The sequence below is a fragment of the Oncorhynchus mykiss genome, chromosome 11, assembly GCF_013265735.2.
Source record: "Oncorhynchus mykiss isolate Arlee chromosome 11, USDA_OmykA_1.1, whole genome shotgun sequence".
Classification (NCBI taxonomy): domain Eukaryota; kingdom Metazoa; phylum Chordata; class Actinopteri; order Salmoniformes; family Salmonidae; genus Oncorhynchus; species Oncorhynchus mykiss.
Genome location: NC_048575.1, coordinates 68416740 through 68435664, shown reverse-complemented (window position 1 = coordinate 68435664; position 18925 = coordinate 68416740).

Below are 18925 nucleotides of genomic sequence, written 5' to 3'. Positions count from 1 at the left end.
TCGTAGGTCTGTAACAATCAAGTAAGGTCAGGCGGAAGAATATGCAGGAGGGCTTTATAAATCAAAAGAGTTTAATTAATGCATCGATCATGAGACTTTAAAGAGGGCCAGCCTACTTTCACGCTATGATAAAATGTGTCCAATAGATTCAAGACAGTGGTAGCTGCATTCATATTATAAACAATATCACCATAACTGGTATTAATGTCTACTGAATGATTTGTTTTCTGCTATTTAATGACAGAATATTCCCTCATACCATTAGGATGGTAATCAGTGGTAGTTTGTGATTGGCTGAATAACCTTGGCTGGGCAGGCTCATATTGTCAACAAAGCACATGACAGCAATATTTTGCCAAGTTTTCAAATTTGTGGATGTTTCTTTGGGATACTGTATAAAGTGATCTGTGCATTTCAACAACAGCATAGGTACACCTATTTCACTTTTGCATGTAAGCAGAAGCACCACTGCTTTCCATGTGGCCAATGTGTGTTCTATTTTAAGAACTACGCACAAACATTGCAGCCAGTAGTGATGGACATTCCGGCACTTTTCAGTGAGCCGGCTCGTTCGTCTCAGCTCACCAAAAAGAACAGGCTCTTTGACTCTCAAACGGCTCTTCAAAAAAACAAGTTTAGTATTTTTTTAAGTCAAACAGTTTGCGATAGTTTGACTATGATTGGTATTAAAACAATTCTAATTAAATTATTACATGAAATCATACTCTACCTTAACCACAATGTATTTCAAAATGCATTGGTTTGTTATGAAAAAGAATGCTGTTAAACATTTGCATTTAAAGTATAACTTTTTAATGTATACTGTATAAACAAAGCACATATAAATATAACCATTCAAAACGAATGCAATCTGAACAGCATAATAGAATATTGCACCATATCAAAGAAAAATAAATAACAGAGCTCCTCCTAATAGGATCAGACTTCCATTATGGCATCTGCTAAGGGATTCCTTCGTGCTGCATCCCCAATTGCTCTCACATCAAACAGCATCCAAACCGCAGACGTTTGTGGCACTACTGCTGGTGCTTCTGCTCCATCTGATCCCTCTTCTTCCTGTTGCCCTGGTGCCTGAGCCAGTTGACTGCTGGGGCTGTCCCTCCCTGCTGCTGAGGTTATTCTTTGAAGAGCCTCATCAATCACGCTGGCATCACTGAAGGCTAACTTCTTAAACCTGGGGTCAAGTGCAACAGTTTCTGATAACACGTGATTATATTCCATTCTGTGGAACTTTCTGTCCATTGATGAGCATAGGGTGTCCATCAACTCTGTCACATGTCCTGTGGTTACATTTGCTTCTCTCTGGCAGCTGGCTGTGATTCCCTGCAGACCCTTACACAGGAGTATCATTTTTGAGGCTGTCACATAGCTGAAAAGAGAGAACAGTAACTTATTAGTTCCGGTTCAAGTTTTGTCTACTGATACTACATTCTCATCTACTGCTCATATACATATATAATACTGGATTAAATAATGATGTAGTAATAATTGCTTACTGTACTTCTCTCCACTGATCTCCGCAGTGACCTGCTCAAAGGGTTCCAGGACTCTGCACACCTCCTCCACCACCTCCCATTCCTCTTGGGTCAGAGCATCAACAGGTGCATTGACAATGGTCAGGGTAGAGATGATGGCATCCTGTGACTCAAGAAACCGCTTCAACATATAATATGTTGAATTCCACCTTGTAGTGCAGTCTTGTTTAGGCCTCAGCTCAGCCATCCCCATCTGGCGTTGTGTAGACTTCAGTTTTTCAGCACCTACTGTGCTCCTGTGGAACGCTTTCACTTTGTCCACAGTGGGCTTCATCACCTTCAGAGCATCTCTTACAATCAGGTTGATTGTGTGGGCAAGACATGGATGATGGGTCCATTTTAAAATGTTCATGGCTTTGGTTATGTTCACTGCATTGTCGCTAACACAACAGGGCACTTTTCCATCTACTTGCCATTCTCTGTCCACTCTCAACAGTTCCTTTGTCATGTTCTCTGAGGTGTGTCTGTCGCTGAACTCAAAGCAGTCCAGCTAGACATCGAAAAATCTTCAATGAAGTGACATGTAAACCGACATGTAAGAAGTGGTTACCCTTGATGACCAGCAGTCAGTGGTAAGGCAAACTGCAGTAGCTTTTTGACCTCTTTCCTGCACTGAAGCCTATGTGTTCTCATACAGTTGTGGAGTGATTTTGAAAGGGTTTTCCTGCTTGGAATTGTGTACATTGAATTTAGGCTTATCGCTATAAATTCTAAAAACTCTGTCCTCCACGATCTAAAATGGCTAGAAATCGGTGGCAATAATTTTAGCCAATGCAATATCAATGTGGCCTTGTTTTGCTACAGACATAGACTTAGGCATAAACTGGTCCATAGAAAACTGTGTTGCCGTGGTTCACGGAGTAGGCCTACTTGACTGAGTGGATACATCTCCACGTGTGGAGGTGCTGGCTCCACCACTATCACTAGCAAGCCCGCAAGTTTCTCGAAGCTTCACAGTTGGGTGCACAGTTCACATATGCAGGTGTAGGTTGTGCATATTGGGCATAGTGTGCATGTGTGCCCATGCACACTAGGCTAATTCGGGACACAGATTGTAGTTTTTATGCCCAGCTTGTCACGACTACCACAGAAGGTGGCTCCCCTGCCCGGTCGTCGTCACCGGTCTACTAGCCGCCACTTTTGTTGTTACTCTGTTGGTTGTGGATGTGTTTTCGGGTTTGTTTTCTCCGGACTGTTTGGTCCTGTGTTTGGACTGGTCTGTTTTATGCGCCCTGTATTTTGGCGTGACCGTTTTGTGCCGGAGAATAAATTATGATTCACCACTCCTAGTAAACTCTGACACTGCTATCAGGAGCGGGCAACGAAAAGGTTTGATTAAACAATTCAGAGACTGAAACTAATAAATCAGATGGCTTATATTTAAGGAGAGCGAATCCATATACTGTATAGTACAATCCCAAAATCAGCTGTAATTGTCAATAATTAAACAAAGCTTAAAAGAATGAAGATTCTTCCGGACGAGGTAGACTCCTCCTCCTCACCATTGCTTGGTGTCCTACTCACTAAGGTATATGAACTGGAGACTACATCCAAGATATCCGGGTTGCATCTGGTTTATATGGACCAACATCACATGCGCACTAGCACTCAGTGCACACAAAAAGAAGCGCGAGCAATGACAACATCATCACGTCATCCAAAAACATGGCAGACAGTGGATGAGTATACAATTTTAATATCTTTGGCTGTGAGTGTTGGATAATTCTTACACAGGGGGAACAAAAACGATGTTGCGAATTGTGCACAGCCACAGAGCCAAAAAACATATATTATTATTTTTTGACCAATCACACTTGGGGCACCACCCCTAATGCCCTAATGGACAAGCTTCCATTGATGGTAATAACTCTATGATGGCCCTAGAGAAAGAGAGATATACCACAGCACAGACCCTTGGAGAGGAGACTGGTACAGAGCAATGAGCCATGCACACTAATACTAGCATTCTGAAATTGTAACTACATTACTACTCTCGCTGTAAATATAACTGCGTTACTACTCTCTCTGTAAATGTAACTACATTACTACTAGGGATGCACAATATATCGGTAAGCATATCGGAATCAGCCGATATTAGCTAAAAATACTAACATCGGCATCGACCCAATGTTTGGTTTAAGGCTGATGTGCAAACCCGATGTCAAAGCAGACGTGCATACCTATATAACATAGGTAGATGACGTAATGACGCCATGAAAAATATAGAGCTACACATGCAACACAGCATTCCTAACCTATCCCACAATGTCAACAAGTCGAGCAGTCATTTGAAAGAGTAAGAACATTTTAGTGAGACAACTCAAAAGCAAAATCCATTAACGCTAAGATAATGGAATTCATTGCCCTTGACAATCAATCGTGGATGATGTTTGCTTTTGCCAACTGGACGAGCCCCTCGTGCCCCGGTACACAATACCACGTAGGCACCATTTTTCAGATGTTGACCTACCGGAGTTACAAAGTATTATTAAAACGCACATCCATGAGCTACTTGCTATGGGCGTCACTGCTATTAACTTCACGACTGACATTTGGACCAGCAATCTCAGTCCCATGAGTATACTGAGTCTGACAGCACAGTGGGTCAACAAGGATTTCGTACTGAGGAAAGCCGCATTGCATGCTCAAGAATGTGCTGGTATCAGGTTTTTTGGCAAGGAAAATATTTGATATCGGTATCGGGCAAAAATGTAATATTGGTGCATCCCTAATTACTACACTCTCTGTAAATGTAACTACATTACTACTCTCTCTGTAAATGTAACTACATTACTACTCTCTCTGTAAATGTAACTACATTACTATTCTCTCTGTAAATGTAACGACATTACTACTCTGTCTGTAAATGTAACTACGTTACTACTCTCTCTTTAAATGTAAATATGATCTATGATCTATGATGGCGCCGGGAAGTAATGGCAGCCATTTTAAGGGCGCCTAACCAATTGTGCTCTTTATGTGTGTGTTTTTGCGTTATTTGTAACTTATTTTGTACATAATGTTTCTGCCACTGTATCTTACGGCAAAAAAAGCTTCTGGATATCAGGACAGCGATCACTCACCTCAGATTAGACAAATATTTTTTCTTCAACAAGCAGGACACACAGGATGTACTTCAGACACCCGACAAGGCCGAAATCCCCGTCATTGTCAAGAGAAAGAGACGCAGGTATAGAGGACACAGGGCGGGGTAACTCGAAAGGATCCCCTGATGGTAAGTGGGGAATCTGCCCTTAACATCATTATTACTTGCCAAAGTACAATCAATTAAATAAATTAGACAAGGTACGATCACGATTATCCTACCAACAGGACATCAAAAACTGTAATATCTTATGTTTCACCGAATCATAGCTGAATGACGACATGGAAAACATTTAGCTGGCGGGATATATGCTGCACCGGCTAGATAGAGCAGCACACTCTGGTAAGACGACAACGGGGGAGGTCTGTGTATATTTGTAAACAACAGCTGGTGCACGAGATCTAAGGAAGTCTCTAGATTTTGCTCACCTGAAGTAGAGTATCTCCTGATAAGCTGTAGACCACACTATTTGCCAAGAGAGTTTTCATCAATTTTTTTTTGTGTCTGTTTATTTACAACCACAGATGGACGCTGTGCACTAAGACCGCACTCAGTCAGCTGTTTGAGGAAATAAGCAAACAGGAATCCGCTCATCCAGAGGTGGCTCTCCTAGTGCCCGAGGACTTTAATGCAGGGAAACTTAAATCAGTTTTACCTCATTTCTATCAGTATGTTAAATGCACAACCAGAGGGGAAAAAAATCGAGATCACCTCTACTCCACACACAGAGATGCGTACCAAGCTCTCCCTCGCCCTCCATTTGCAAATCTGACCATAATTCTATCCACCTGGTTCCTGCTTACAAGCAAAAATGAAAGCAGGAAGCACCTGTGACTCGGTCTATAAAAAAAGTAGTCAGATGAAGCAGATGCTAAACTACAGGACTGTTTTGCTAGCACAGATTGGAATATGTTCTGGGATTCTTCCGATGGCATTGAGGAGTACACCACATCAGTCACTGGCTTAATCAATAAGTGCATCAAGGACATCGTCCCCACAGTGACTGTACGTACATACCCCAACCAGAAGCCATGGATTACAGGCAACATTCGCAATGAGCTAAAGGGTAGAGCTGCAGCTTTCAAGGTGCGGGACTCTAACCCGGAAAATTATAAGAAATCCTGCTATGCCCTCAGACCTGAACCATCAAACGGGTAAAGCGCCAATACAGGACTAAGATTGACTCGTACTACACCGGCTCCGGCGCTCGTTGAATGTGGCAGGGCCTGCAAACTATTACAGACCACAAAGGGAAGCAGAAGCCGCGAGCTGCCCAGTGACACGAGCATACCAGACGAGCTAAATCACTTCTTTGCTCTCTTCACAAGCAACTTGAATAAGACCTTAAAACAGGTCAACATTCAGAAGGCCGCTGGGCCAGATGGATTACCAGAACGTGTGGTCAGGGCAAATGCTGACCAAATGGCAGGTGTCTTTACTGACATTGTCAACATGTCCCTGATTGAGTCTGTAATACCAACATGCTTCATGCATACCACCATAGTCCCAGTGCCCAGGAGCACTAAGGTAACCTGCCAAAAGTACTACAGACCCATAGCTCTCACGTTCGTATCCTTGAAGTGCTTTGAAAAGCTGGTAATGGCTCACATCAACACCATTATCCCAGAAACCTTAGACCCACTCCAGTCTGCATACCGCTCAAACAGATCCACAGATGATGCAATCTCTATTGCACTCCACACTGCCATTTCCCACCTGGACAAAAGGAAGACCTTTGTGAGAATGCTGTTCATTGACTACAGCTCAGCATTCAACACCATAGTGCGCTCAAAGCTCATCACTAAGCTAAGGATCCTGGGACTAAACACCTCCCTCTGCAACTGGATCCTGGACATCCTGATGGGCAGCCCCCAGGTGGTGAGGGTAGGTAGCAAAACATCTGCCACGCTGATCCTCAGCACTGGAGTCCCTCAGGGGTGCGTGGTCTGTCCCCTCCTGTACTCCCTGTTTACCCACAACTGCATGGCCAAGAACAACTCCAAAACCATCATTATCGTTTGCCGATGACACAACAGTGTAGGCCTGATCACCGACAATGACGAGACAGCCTATAGGGAAGAGGTCAGAGACCTGGCCGAGTGGTGCCAGAATAACAACCTATCCCTCAATGTCATTAAGACAAAGGCTTGCTCTCTCTAATTCTCTCTTTTTCTCTTTTTCTCTTTTTCTCTTTCTTTCTTTCTTTCTTTCTCGGAGGACCTGAGACCTAGGACCATGCCTCAGGACTACCTGGCCTGATGACTTCTTTCTGTCCCCAGTCCACCTAGTTGTGCTGCTGCTCCAGTTTCAACTGTTCTGCCTACGGCTATGGATCCCTGACCTGTTCACCGGACGTGCTACCTGTCCCAGACCTGCTGTTTTCAACTCTCTAGAGACAGCAGGAGCAGTAGAGATACTCTGAATGATCGGCTATGAAAAGCCAATGGACATTTACTCCTGAGGTGCTGACCTGTTGCACCCTCTACAACCACTGTGATTATTATTATTTGACCCTGCTGGTTATCTGTGAACATTTGAACATCTTGGCCATGTTCTGTTATAATCTCCACCCGACACAGCCAGAAGAAGAATGCCCACCCCTCATAGCCTGGTTCCTCTCTAGGTTTCTTCCTTGGTTCCTGCCTTTCTAGGGAGTGTTTCCTAGCCACCGTGCTTCTACACCTGCATTGCTTGCTGTTTGGGGTTTTAGGCTGGGTTTCTGTACAGTACTTTGTGACATCAGCTGATTTAAAAAGGGCTTTATAAATGCATTTGATTGATTGAAATTTGATTGAAAGGAGATGATTGTGGACTACAGGAAAAGGAGGACTGAGCACGCCCTCATTCTCATCGACGGGGCTGTAGTGGAGCAGGTTGAGAGCTTCACGTTCCTTGGTGTCCACATCAACAAACTAGAATGGTCCAAACACACAAAGACAGTCATGAAGAGGGCATGACAAAACCTATTCCCTGGGTCCTCAGATCCTCAAAAGGTTCTACAGCTGCAACATCGAGAGCATTCTGACTGGTTGCATCACTGCCTGGTACGGGAACTGCTCGGCCTCTGACCGCAAGGCACTACAGAGGGTAGTGCGTACAGCCCATTACATCTCTGGGGCTAAGCTGCCTGCCATCCAGGACCACTACACCAGGCGGTGTCAGAGGAAGGCCCTAAAATTTTTCAAAGACTCCAGCCACCAGAGTCATAGACTGTTCTCTCTGCTACCGTATGGCAAGCGGTGCCGGAGTGCCAAGTTAAGGACCACAAGGCTTCTCAACAGCTTCCACCCCCCCCCCCCCCCCCCCCTCGTTTACGCTGCTGCTACTCCGTTTATCATCTATGCATAGTCACTTTAACTATACATTAATGTACATCTTACCTCAATAAGCCTGACTAACCGGTGCCCCCTCTACCCTGACTATTTGCATTGTGTCCCCCCACCCCAACCCACCCACTACGTTACTACTCTCTGTGTAAATGAAACTACATTACTACACTCTCTGTAAATGTAATGTAGCTGCTACTGTAGATTCACTACACCTCAACAAACTGCTGATGACTAGAAAGCTAAACCTACAGTAGCTCATCAGCAGTCAAAGGGATATTACATGGATATTGGTGAGGAGACTGATGTAGAGCAATGACCCTAATGTACACTAATTTGAAACAAATAATAGTTTTGTTTTTCTGACTATCAAATACTTTTTCTCTCCACTTGGTAATTTGTCAAAATAACTTAATTAACCCGGAAGCCAGCCGCACCAATGTGTCGGAGGAAACACCTACACATTGTGTCAGTGTGCATTGCGACCGGCCCGCCACAGGAGTCGCTAGAGCGCGATGGGACAAGAAGATAGGAAAAGGTCCAATCTCAATCTAAACCCGATGACTTTTGTTTAAATATTGAATGTGTGTACTCGACATGAATGAGTAACATTCATAACACACCTTCATATATCACACAAGCATAATTTATTTCAGACATCGCAGAGACACAGTTTATGTAAGAATGTATCCATTCGAAGGGAGCGTTCAAGGACACTGTCTCCTATCTCAGTCGTTCCAACTGAGCTCATTCACTGATTAAGCTCTTCACTTACCTAATCAGGGTGTTTTAATTGCGCCGGAGTGGAGTGGGGGGGTGAGAGAGCGAGAGAGTGAGAGAGCGAGAGAGAGAGAGAGAGAGAGAGAGAGAGAGAGAGAGAGAGAGAGACCTTGGGAAGAGTCCCCTAAGCAAGCTGGTCCTGGGGGTCTGTTTGTGAGGACAGCAACACAATTAGACCCAACCAAATCATGAGAAAACAAAAGAAGACAGGCTATGTGCACACTACCCACAAAATGAGGTGGAAACTGAGCTGCACTTCCTGACCTCCTGCCAAACGTATGTCCATATTAGAGACACTGCTCAAAACCTTTAAACCAGAGGTGGGAGGCGTCTGTACTCCAATAGAATTCATCACCTGCCTTCTATAATTAAATAAAACTTAATCAAAATTGTGCTTTTGGAACGACAGGAAACCCTTTAAATGATTTAACTCCAATGATATCCCATATGATATCTCTTTGTTACGCCTGGCCACTTGGTTAAGCCAAAAGCAGCAGTTAAAGGTGTAATACTCCCTACTATGGAGACAGTCAGAGCATGAAGCAAGCTAACATGAGTCACGGATCCAAATGGGCCACTGGATTTGTCTGAGAAATGACTCACCTCTCCTCTAGCAGAAAGGTTAGTTTGAAGTGACTAGTTATGTAAGGCTTGATTGGATGAAATACCACATGGTGGCTGATGGTGAGTGTTGCATGTGGCCCTCTCACTGTGACTGGACTGGTTGAATCCAGACTCCTCAGGAGAGGTGAGTGGCTCACCATGTATCCTTGTTTAGATGCTCTGTCTCCAATCAATCTCTCCCCCTCTCCCCCCCCCCCCCCCCCTCTCTCTCTCTCTCTCTCTCTGTCACGCCCTGACCATAGTTTGCTTTGTATGTTTCTATGTTTTATTTGGTCAGGGTGTGATCTGAGTGGGCATTCTATGTTGGATGTCTAGTTTGTCTGTTTCTGTGTTAGGCCTGATATGGTTCTCAATCAGAGGCAGGTGTTAGTCGTTGTCTCTGATTGAGAACCATATTTAGGTAGCCTGGGTTTCACTGTTGGTTTGTGGGTGTTTGTTTCCGTGTCTGTGTCTGTCAACACACGGTACTGTTTCGGTTTTGTTATTTTATGTATTCGTTTATTGTTTTTGTATTTCATAGTGTTCAGTGCTTTTGTTATTAAAATCGTAATGAAAACTTACATTACTCTGCCGTCTCTCTCTATCTCAATTTCGCTACACTCGCAATAACAACTGCTAACCATGTGTATGTGACCAATACATTTTAATTTTAATTTCAATTAAACAATACAAATTAACAGTAAACATTTCTCTCTCTCTCTCTCTCTCAAAAACAATTCAAGGGGCTTTATTGGCATGGGAAACATGTGTTAACATTGCCAAAGCAAGTGAGGTAGATAATATACAAAAGTGAAATAAACAATACAAATTTAAAGTAAACATACAGAAGTTTCAAAACAATAAAGACATTACAAATGTCATTATGTGTATTTACAGTGTTGTAACAATGTACAAATGGTTAAAGTACACAAGGGAAAATAAATAAGCATAAATATGGGTTGTATTTACAATGATGTTTGATCACTGGTTGCCCTTTTCTTGTGGCAACAGGTCACAAATCTTGCTGCTGTGATGGCACCCTGTGGAATTTCACCCAGTAGATATGGGAGTTTATCAAAATTGGGTATGTTTTCGAATTCTTTGTGGATCTGTGTAATCTGAGGGAAATATGTGTCCCTAATATGGTCATACATTGCTCAGGAGGTTAGGAAGTGCAGCTCAGTTTCCACCTCATTATGTGGGCAGTGTGCACATAGCCTGTCTTCTCTTGAGAGCCATGTCTGCCTACGGCGGCCTTTCTCAATAGCAAGGCTATGCTCACTGAGTCTGTACATAGTCAAAACTTTCCTTAAGTTTGGGTCAGTCACCGTGGTCAGGTATTCTGTCACTGTGTACTCTCTGTTCAGGGCCAAATAGCAACCTAGTTTGCTCAGTTTTTTTGTTAATTCTTTCCAATGTGTCAAGTAATTATCTTTTTGTTTTCTCATGATTATCTTGGGTCTAATTTTGCTGCTGTCCTGGGGCTCTGTGGGGTGTGTTTGTGTTTGTGAACAGAGCCCCAGGACCAGCTTGCTTAGGGGGCTCTTCTCCAGGTTCATCTCTCTGTAGGTGATGGCTTTGTTATGGTAGGTTTGGGAATCGCTTCCTTTTAGGTGGTTGTAGAATTTAACGGCTCTTTTCTTGATTTTGATAATTAGTGGGTATCGGCCTAATTCTGCTCTACATGCATTATTTGGTGTTCTACGTTGTACACGGGGGATATTTTTGCAGAATTCTGCATGCAGAGTCTCAATTTGGTGTTTGTCCCATTTTGTGAAATCTTGGTTGGTGAGCGGACCCCATACCTCACAACCATAAAGGGCAATGGGTTCAATGACTGATTCAAGTATTTTTAGCCAGATCCTAATTGGTATGTTGAATTGTTCCTTTTGATGGCATAGAAGGCCCTTCTTGCCTTGTCTCTCAGATCGTTCACAGCTTTGTGGAAGTTACCTTTGGCACTGATGTTTAGGCCAAGGTATGTATAGTTTTTTGTGTGCTCTAGGTCAATGGTGTCTAGATGGAATTTGTATATGTGGCGACTGGACCTTTTTTTGGAACACCATTACTTTGGTCCTACTGACATTTACTGTCAGGGCCCAGGTCTGGCAGAATCTGTGCAGAATATCTAGGTGCTGCTCTTTCTCTCTCTCTCTCTCTCTCTCTCTCTCTCTCTCTCCCTCTCCCTCTCCCTCTCTCTCTCTCTCTCTCTCTCTCTCCTTCTCTCATTGCTGGTCCCACAGGATGTGTCAGAGCTGGTCTAAATTCTAGTAATGGTGTCGCCTGGACACCTGGGTGACACATCAGCTCTCAGGTTTACTTTCATTGCTCTGCGTCTCCCTGTCCGTCTCTGTGGGAGTTCTCTGTCTCCACATCTGGACTCAGGGAGTGTTGAGCTGTCGGGGAACAGGGTGACACATTTTAAGCAAACTGAGCTTGGGTACATCCAACAAGCTGTTTTTACAAACTCCTGGATCTTTGGAGTCTTTTTTTTCATGACAGGCGTTGGACAGGCATGAATTGTTAAAGGTAGGACAAACATAATTTCAGACAGACCATATGACTTAAAGAATATTGTGGGCTATACTCAGCCTTGTCTCAGGATGGTAAGTTGGTGGTTGAATATATCCCTCTAGTGGTGTGTGGGGTTATATCCTTCCTGTTTGGCCCTGTCCGGGGGTGTCCTCGGATGGGGCCACAGTGTCTCCTGATCCCTCCTGTCTCAGCCTCCAGTATTTATGCTGCAGTAGTTCATGTGTCGGGGGGCTAGGGTCAGTTTGTTATATCTGGAGTACTTCTCCTGTCCTATTCGATGTCCTGTGTGAATTTAAGTGTGCTCTCTCTAATTCTCTCTTTCTCTCTTTCATTCTCTCTCTAGGAGAACCTGAGCCCTAGGACCATGCCTCAGGACTACCTGACATGATGACTCCTTGCTGTCCCCAGTCCACCTGGCCGTGCTGCTGTTCCAGTTTCAACTGTTCTGCCTTATTATTATTGGACCATGCTGGTCATTTATGAACATTTGAACATCTTGGCCATCTTCTGTTATAATCTCCACCCGGCACAGCCAGAAGAGGACTGGCCACCCCACATAGCCTGGTTCCTCTCTAGGTTTCTTCCTAGGTTTTTGCCTTTCTAGGGAGTTCTTCCTAGCCACCGTGCTTCTACACCTGCATTGCTTGCTGTTTGGGGTTTTAGGCTGGGTTTCTGTACAGCACTTTGAGACATCAGCTGATGTACGAAGGGCTATATAAATACATTTGATTTGATTTGATTTGAATATGTAGACACACGCACGTAGGCACACACACACACACACACACACACACACACACACACACACACACACAAACACACACCTCAGTGATCAATAACGGTTGTGAACTCACTCTTCACTGTCTGCGAGTCAGCCAAGTGTGTGTGTCTGTGTGTGTGTATGTGTGTGTGCGTGCATTTGTGCGTGCGTGTGTGTGTGTTTGATTCCTCCTGGCTGTCATTTTGCAGTTGTCAGGTTGAGGGATCCCTTGGAGAGCTTGTAAAATGGAGCGAGGACACCGCCAGTGATAGGATTAGGTCAGAGAGGCCAGTGGGTCTGTCAATAGCAATCACCCTAACTGCACAGCCATTCTACCCAAAATAACACACAGGTCGCATTCCAAATGCCACCCTTTTCCCTTTATAGTGCACTGGTTTTGATGAGGGCATATAAGTAGGGAAGGTCATTTGGGACGCAGAACATTCCTCACACTGTGCCCTCTGGGAGACAGGAGTCCCTTATATCCCTATTCTGCTTCAGCACCTTGTCGCGCTGCACTACAATCAAGTTTGATCCATGGTGTACATCAGTGGAGGCTGCTGAGGGGAGAACGGCTCATAATAATGGCCGGACTGAGCAATGGAACTGCATCAAACACCTGAAAACCAATGTGTTTGATGTATTTGATACCATTCCACTTACAATTCCACCACTCCAGTCATTATCACGAGCCCGTTCTCCCCAGGTAAGGTGCCATCGACCTCCTGTGGTCTACATACTGTGCTATTGTCTGTCTGTGTATTGTGGCATCATGAAGGTTTGCTACTTCTCACATCAGTTCCCATAGGCCATGAGAGCTGTAGCTCCCAATGAAGACTACCACTCCCATACCTGCACTACTAGGTTTGCAGATGCATAGAGTGTCAAAATACTTGTGATTTCTTCAAATGAGGGGACTAGATACAGTTGAAGTCGGAAGTATACATACACTTAGGTTGGAGTCATTAAAACTTGTTTTTCAACCACTCCACAAATTTCTTGTTAACCTCTCTGGGATATGTAGGACGCTACCTGATTACCTTCCCTATATAACCTTCCCTATATATGTCGCTCCCTCTGGGTCCTTCCCCAGGCGTTATTATTTCTGTGTCATGTCTGTGCATTGTTCGTGTTTCTTATTTTGTATTATGTTGTGTTTATTTATTGAAACACTCACTCCCTGAACTTCCCGACTCTCAGCGTTACAGGATAACTAAGGGAAGCATCAGGGAGTGTTTTTATTTTATTCCGTGGGAATGACGTCGGGTCCGGGAGCCGCTACAGGCTCTCATGCCTCAGCCAGATCGCCAGGCTCCCCTGCCTCCGCCGGCTCGTCAGGCTCTCATGCCTCAGCCGGATCGTCAAGTTCCCCTGCCTCAACCGGTGTGACAGGTTCCCGCGCTCCAGCCGACGGCAGGTTCCCGCGCATCAGCAGGGGTGACCGGTCCGCTCCTGATCCCCGGGATTGTCCCTTTGGTTGGCGTTGTGCGGCTGGAGCCGAACGCTCTAGGTCGCCATGAACCTGCGTCTCAGTTGGATTGACAGGTTTCCCAAACCTCAGCAGAGGTGTCCGCTCCTGATCCCCGGGATCGTCATTTTGGTGGGGAGATTGTCACGTCTGCTCCCTCTCCGGCCACTAGGTCACCAGGATGCTCGTTATGGCGCACACCTGTCCCCATCGTTACGCGCACCTGCACGTCATCAGACTTACCTGGACTCCATCACTTCCCTGATTACCTTCCCTATTTATGTCACTCCCTTTAGGTCCTTCCCTGGGCGTTATTCTTTCTGTTCCTGTGTCATGTCTGTCATGTCATGTCTGTTGTTCCATAGGCTGGGATCCACACTGTGCAGCTGTTGCAAGAGAGCATTTTTTACTGCCTGTCCACTGGTTTCAAAAACAATGATTGCTAGGCAGCTTAAAACGTCTTTAATTCAACCATTATTGGGTTCAAATACACATTTAGATTTGTGAACAGCCATCCACAACAACCACAATCCGTAAGGTGCAAATAGTTAAATGAGAGCAGCAGTGTGATTCACACCAATGCGCTATGTAGACACAATTAAACTTGTGTCTTTTTTCAAGGGTGATTTGAATGTCATTGAGAAAACAGAGAAGTGTCAAATACTTAGAACTAGCTACTATAACTAACGCATTAGTAACCCACTACAATCATGCAGTGCACTGTACAGTAAGAAAGCAGTTTATCAGTCACACCGGCCTGCCCCGGTGGCAATAAATTAATACATCCAAAAGCTTACCTTGACTTTGAAGAGTTCTAGTGTTGGATAGCCTTAGCCATCTAGCTAACATAGCATCCCTCTCTGTTTGAGCCGGGTGTTTGAGCAGGCTAAACTAGCTAGCTGGATTCACGAGCTAAGTGAATGTGAATTTAAACAATACATCCAAATATAGTTAGCTAGAAAATAGGGTCAGTGAGCAGTGGACCGATAGTAGAGGCCCTCCACCATCCTGCCCTACCTAACTCTCTTCTCTCTCTCTCTATCTCTCTCTCGCTTCCTCTCCATTTCGGAAGAAATTCATTTGTTCAAAAGTGCACTAAAATGCTAGCTAGCTGTAGCTCATGCTTTCAGTACTAGATTCAATTTCTGATCCTTTGATTGGGTGGACAACATGTCACTTCTTGCTGCAGGAGCTCTGATAGGTTGGAGGACGTCCTCCGGAAGTTGTCATATTTACTGTGTAAGTCTATGGAAGGATGTGAGTACCAAGAGGTTTTGTATTGAAGTAAATGTACCTTGAGGAGGACCGAAGATAGCTGTCCTCTGGCTACACCATAGTGCTACCCTACAGAGTACTACTGAGGCTACTGTAGACCTTCACTGCAAAACAGTGTGTTTTAATCAATTATTTGGTGCTGTGAATATATTTAATTTAGCTTTATCTTAAAAGGATAACTTTTTTAATGTCCTCCCCTTCCTTCTCGGAGGAGCCACCACTGGACTATAACAACAACCTCCACAATGTGGACAGGGGCATGTTCCCTCCTCTGCTTCCATTAGTCAACAATCAACTCCTTTGATTTTGCTGATGTTAAGGTTGTTGTTCTGGCACCACAATGCCAGTTCACTTATCTCCTCCCTATAGGCTGACTGGTCGTTGTTGGTTATCAGACTTACAACCATGGGGTCGTCAGCAAACTTGATGATGGAGTTGGCGTCATGCAAAGCCATATAGTTGTGGGTGAATATGGATTACAGCAGAGGGCTGAGGACACACCCTTGGGTAGAAGCTAAAAGGGGGGACAACAGGCATCTTTAGCCAAACAATGTCATGAGGATTTGACTCAGACAGGACAGTAGCACCCAAGTAAAAGACTTAATCCCAGGAGAAAAGCAAGCAGAAACAGTCCTACATACCAGTAGTCTTTTAAAATGTGTTTTACAAAATACTGCCACATTGCGGGCAGCTTGAGTCAATGCATAATGCAGTACTTGCATGCATTGTTGTGACCCTTTAATTTCAGGGTAAGCTACTAACAACTAAACAACAACATTCACATTCCTGCAACAAAAGTACAAAGTCAAGTATAATATAACAACCTAAATGGAATATAAAGTGATTTGAGTACAGATCATCCTAACTAACCATGCATGTCACCATCCAACTAAACTGTGAGAGAGAAACCCAGCGTTCCCAGTGGATTCTGGATCCTGTCCGAATGTGTTCTTTGCATCACATACTGTAGATGCATAATACACAACAGCTCACATGAGAGGGGAGGGATACAAGCCTTAATCTCAAGGGCCAGAGCCTTGGGAGGTGACAAAGCTTCATCAGACAAGATCACCGGCAAGAAATAGAACAGGCCTTCTACATAATTAATCAATATAGATCTATTCATTATTGTAATATTGAGAGACACGGTGGCAAGTATAGCGCGAGAGAGCTGTTGGTTAAACACTAAATGGACCAGCTACAAATTTTATTATCTCTTTATGTGGGTTGTGTTCATTGGGGACAGGCAGGGAAGGGTACAGGTACTTGTTTGTGTGTGTGTGCGTGTGTGCATGTGCACAGAGTGATGGAAAAAGTACTCAATTTTCATACTTGAGTAAAAGTAAAGATACCATAACATAAGTAAAAGTGAGTCCCCCAGTAAAATACTACTTGACTATACATCTAAAAGTACTTGGTTTTAAATATACTTAAGTATCAAAAGTAAATGTAATTTCTAAAATATTCTTAAGTAAATTAAATTGCTCAAATATATTTTAGAATCAAAAGTAAAACTAAAAGTATAAATCATTTCATATTCCTTATACTTAGCAAACCAGACGACATCATTTTCTTGTTTTTTATTTATTTATGGAAAGCCAGGGGCAAACCCCAACACAAAACATAATTTAGTCCGCCCACAGGCAGACTAGAGATGTTTTGTTCGTGAGTGGCACACTTTTCCTGTCCTGCTAAGCTTTCAAAATGTAACAAGTACTTTTGGGTATCAGGGAAAATGTATGGAGTAAAAAGTACATTCTTAAATGTATTATTTATTTAGTAAACTTAAAAGTTGTCAAAAATATAAATAAACTCAGCAAAAAAAGAAACGTCCTCTCAAAAGTAACAGTCAGTATCTGGTGTGGCCACCAGCTGCATCTCCTCCTCATGGACTGCACCAGATTGTCCAGTTCTTGCTGTGAGATGTTATCCCACTCTTCCACCAAGGCACCTGCAAATCCCCAGACATTTCTGGGGGGAATAGCCCTAGCCCTCACCCTCCGATCCAACCGGTCCCAGACGTGCTCAATGGGATTGAGATCCGGGCTCTTCGCTGGCCATGGCAGAACACTGACATTCCTGTCTTGCAGGAAATCACGCACATGATGAGCAATATGGCTGGTGGCATTGTGCATTCCTGGTGTAACTCAGGCAGTTGTTGTTGCCATCCTGTACCTGTCCCGCAGGTGTGATGTTCGGATGTACCGATCCTGTGCAAGTGTTATTACAAGTGGTCTGCCACTGTGAGGACGATCAGCTGTCCGTCCTGTCTCCCTGTAGTGCTGTCTTAGGCGTCTCACAGTACGGACATTGCAATTTAGTGCCCTGGCCACATCTGCAGTCCTCATGCCTCCTTGTAGCATACGTAAGGTACGTTCATGAAGATGAGCAGGGACCATGGGCATCTTTCTTCTGGTGTTTTTCAGAGTCAGTAGAAATGCCTCTTTAGTGTCCTAAGTTTTCATAACTGTGATCTTAATTGCATACCGTCTGTAGGCTGTTAGTGTCTTAACGACCGTTCCACAGGTGCATGTTCATTAATTGTTTATGGTTCATTGAACAAGCATGGGAAACAGTGTTTTACCCCTTTACAATGAACTGTGAAGTTATTTGGATTTTATGAATTCTCTTTGAAAGACAGGGTCCTGAAGAAGGGATGTTTCTTTTTTTTTGCTGAGTTTACATCACATCTGGATAGATAGTACTTATACTGTACAATATACATTGTGTTTTCAGTCATAACTATTCTAGAACATGAGCTTTTAAATCCACCCCTGAGCTACTCTCAGTCCATCCCACCTATCTCCGTAAACCACCATCTTATGATTTCCATGTGCCAAGTATTTTTAATCTGTGCTGTGATGTTTTACATACATTCTGAACCTGTCTAATCACATGGTATCTACAGATTGCGATTTAAAGATAAAAGTATTATTATATTGTTGATTGCTATACTATGGCTTGCTAAATCTCCCAACAGTGCTATTTATAGGGTTCATTTTAGATAAAGACAGCCTTACAGCTCTCTGTCCTTGTACGTTTGGATTTAAGTGCTGCATTCGACACTGTTGACAATGATGTCCTTCTGGACAGATATCTTTTTTTGCTGAGTTTAGTAAAGTAAAGTACAGAGACACCCCAAAAAACGACTTAAGTCATACTTCAAAGTACTTTACACCACTGTGTGCATGTACACATGTGCATGTGTTCGAGAGAGAGTGAAGACCAGGACATCCATCTGAATGATGGGCAGCTCTGACAACACAGCTGCCTCTTCACTATGGTGACACCAACATGACATCTAACCTTTTCATCAGCTCACCTGGAGAGAGAAGGAGCCTTGGTTGAGTTTGTATTTGTTCACACATGGCACCCTGTTCCCTTTAGAGTGCTCTACTTTTGACCATGACCCATAGGGTTCTGGTTACAAGTAGTGCTCTATAGAGGAAATAGGGTGCTATTTGGAATGCAGTTTGTGTTTGTTCACACAACAGGAAGTGAACAACTATACCAGAT